This window comes from Mirounga leonina, unplaced genomic scaffold (genome assembly GCF_011800145.1).
Source record: "Mirounga leonina isolate KUSES-001 unplaced genomic scaffold, KU_Mleo_1.0 Mir_454, whole genome shotgun sequence".
In the NCBI taxonomy this organism is placed as follows: Eukaryota; Metazoa; Chordata; class Mammalia; order Carnivora; family Phocidae; genus Mirounga; species Mirounga leonina.
Window position 1 is genome coordinate 9,358,076 of NW_023270763.1, and position 3,602 is coordinate 9,361,677.

Below are 3,602 nucleotides of genomic sequence, written 5' to 3' on the forward strand. Positions count from 1 at the left end.
AACATCCAGGTGGAGCAACTGAGTAGCAGTGGTCTGCAGACTTCAGCAAATCACCTGGAGTGCTTGTAAAAACAAACTTCTGGCCTCTGGCCCGAGTTTCTGATTCAGGAGCACAGGGATGGGCTCAAGAATTTGCATTTTTAACAAGTTTCCAGACAACACTGCTGCTGGTCTGGGAACTACACTTTTGAGAACCACTGAGAAAGGCAATTGGGCACAGGAGCCCAGAGCTCTGGCACTCAGGGAAGGCTCTAGACTGGCCAGGTACATACCACCTGTTTAAAGTACATCACATATTTAAATGTGGGAATGGCTAGGCTCTCTCTGGGATTAAGAACAGAAAAGGGTAAGCATCCAAGAACAGAGCCCTGAGGCTGCTACTAGAGAGATCAGGAAGAAGAGCATGATTGAAAAGATACAGCTGGTTAGGTAGAAGGAAAATCAGGAGAGTAGTCACCAGGAAGCAGATCCATATGACCTCTCAACAGCAGGAAACTTTTGGGACCCCTTACCAGTAGGGAACTGGATGCAGTTGGTTAAGCGTCCAACTCCTGATTTTAGCTCAGGTCATGATCTCAGAGTCTTGAGATTGAGCCCTGCATCAGGCTCCATGCTCAGTGGGGAGTTGCTTGAGGATTCTCACTCTCCCTCTGCCCCTCCCCCTCACACACTTTCTCTAAAAATAAATAAATCTTTTTTTTATTTTTTTTTTATTTATTCATTTGAGATAGAGAGAGAGAGAGAACATGAGCAGGGGGAGAAGCAGAGGGAGGGGTAAAGCAGGCTCCCCGCTGAGCAGGGAGCCCGATGCGGGGCTCGATCCCAGGACCCTGGGATCATGACCTGAGCCGAAGGCAGACGCTTAACGACTGAGCCACCCAGGTGCCCCTAAACCTTTTTTTTTTTTTTAAATAAAAAAACATTTAAAAAGAAACAGTAGAGAACTTTCCCGGGCAAGAGTCAGGAAGGCATGCAGAAGAGGAGGCAAGAGGATTCAAAGCATGAGAAGATTCAGCATGCTGTTGCTAACTCTGACCTGTAGGGAGCCGAGGAGCAAGGGCAGGAGAGAGGGCCTCTAAGAGTTAAATATGGCCCCTGGCTGATAAGTGCCAAGGATGTGAGGACCTCAGGTATAGAGCTCCAAGGATCTGGATTTATCAACATGAATGGGTTTCAGGTTCTTCCCGAGAGCCTCTATTAAGGCTGAGGCCTTGATTTTAGTCCAGTGAGACTGGTGTCAGATTTCTAACCTACAGAACTGATGATAAATAGGTGAGATCATAAATACCTGTTGCTCTAAACAGCTAGTTTTCTGGTAACCGATTGTGAAGATGATAGGAAACTAATACAGAAAAGAGAAAAGCATTCAAGGAGAGGTCAGCTTCATCAAATGCTGGCAAGAGTCCATTAATCTGAGGACAAAGAGGCGTCTTATGGCTTACGGCATTCAGTACAGTGCTGGTGACACGGAGCAGGGACAAGTGGTACTGAAGTGGGTCAAAGAGAAAATGAAGGATGGACATAAAATCGTTGCGAAAGCCTTCGAAGCAACTCTTGTGAAAAGTTTTTCTGTGAAGAGCAGGAAACGGGACCACCTGTGAGACGTGGGACAAAGGGGGGCTTAAGATGTGACATTTTAGGACACATCTAAGCTGAAGAAACGACCCAGTAGTCAAGGCAAGACTGGTGCAGGAGAGAGGGGCGACCTCTCAGTCCTGGAGTAGGCAAGCGAGGATGGACCCAGGGAACAAGCCAGAGGGGGCAGGATCAGGCCCATCCTTGCTTTGCACCCCCATGAATAAGGAAAGGGTTAAGGTATAGGCAGGGAGACGTAGGGGGCCCCTGGCTGGGCTCTGAAACTATTCCTGGCAGGCAGAAGCGCTAAGCCAGGTGAACAAGAGATAAGGAAACAGACCACCTGGCCCTAAATGTTAAGTAGTAGTTTTCTTCGGCGGGTCCAGTGTAATCCTAGAAAATGTCCAAACCTCAAACAATTAAGTCATCAGCGTGTTATCAAGAGACCATGCTCAAACCAAGATGGCACAGGAAACTCAAGGCCACAAGCTTCCCCGTCAGTTCTCCATGAAAGTCTGCCATTGGGGCACCTGGGTGGCTCAGTCGTTAGGTGTCTGCCTTCGGCTCAGGTCATGAGCCCAGGGTCCTGGGATCGAGCCCCGCATCGGGCTCCCTGCTCAGCTGGAAGCCTGCTTCTCCCTCTCCCACCCCACCCCCCTGCTTGTGTTCCCTCTCTCACTGTGTCTATCAAATAAATAAAATCTTTAAAAAAAAAAGGAGAAAGTCTGCCACCGGGGCACCTGGGTGGCAACCCACTCGGGCGCCCTCTCACTCCAGAGAGCTTCTCTCCTTTCCGCTCTCACCTTCACTTAATCAACTTTGACCTCACTTCAGCCCTTGCGTACCCACGAGGTCCGGTCCTCGGCTCCGTGAGACAAGAGCCCTGCGACCCCGTAACAGCCAGGGAGCGGGTCCGGGTTCTGCGGGTTTGTGACGGGAGATGTGAGGGAACGTCGCCTTGTTTTCTCATGACCTGGGCATTTGGGCTTGAAAGGCCTGTGTCTGCGCCTCAATGGCTCCGGTACCAGGAGGAGGACGAGGGAAAGTGGAAAAAGTGGGGGGGATAGGGGCGCCTGGGTGGCTCAGTTGGTTAAGCGACTGCCTTCGGCTCAGGTCATGATCCTGGAGTCCCGGGATCGAGTCCCGCATCGGGCTCCCTGCTCGGCGGGGAGCCTGCTTCTCCCTCTGACCCTCCCCACTCTCATGTGCCCTCTCTCTCATTCTCTGTCAAATAAATAAATAAAATCTTAAAAAAAAAAAAAGTGGGGGGATAACCCACTTCTGTGGGGCCGGCCGGCTGCCGGCAGCAGACTGTTTCTGGAACCTCGTTCTCCCCAGCGCGCTCCCGCCACAGGCCCCACCCCCTGCAAGGCCCCGCCCCCAGTCCCCAGTCCCCCCCACCACCCGGGTGGCCCATGTCCCGCGCCATCGCACACGTCCCGCTCGCACAGCTTCCCGCGTCGAGCGCCCCTTCACGCTGTCCCGCCCCTGTCACGTGCCTTGTCACTGCACACTCCAGCCACGCGCCCCTTCTCGTTCCCCCCACATTCCCCCCGCGAGCCCCGTCTTGCCACAGGCGAACCCTTCACGTTCCCCATCGCGCCTCTCGTGGTTCCCTCCACCTACCTCCTCACGAGCCACGCGTCCCCCGCCAGGTGCTCCCGCAGGCCCCGCCACAAACCCCACGGCGCTGCGTGTGCCAACGCCGCGTCTCCCATCATGCCCCGCGCCCCCACCCCCTGGGGCGTCCCCGTCACGTGGCCCGTCCCGCTCTGCGCTTCCCCGTCACGTGCCCCATCACGCGCCGTGAGTCCCCGCCACGTGCTCAGGCGCGCCGCCCTAGGGCGCAGGGCGGTTGGTGGCGTTGGCGGCGGTTGGCACGAAGCGATCGGCGCCTCCTCGCGGCCCCTGAGCCGAGCGCCGCGGTGGGGAGCGCGCGGCTGGGTATAAAGGGGTGGCTGGGCCACCGCCAGGGGGAGGGCGAGGGGGTTGAGGGCTCGCGCAGCCGCCGGGTAGGCAACGTGACG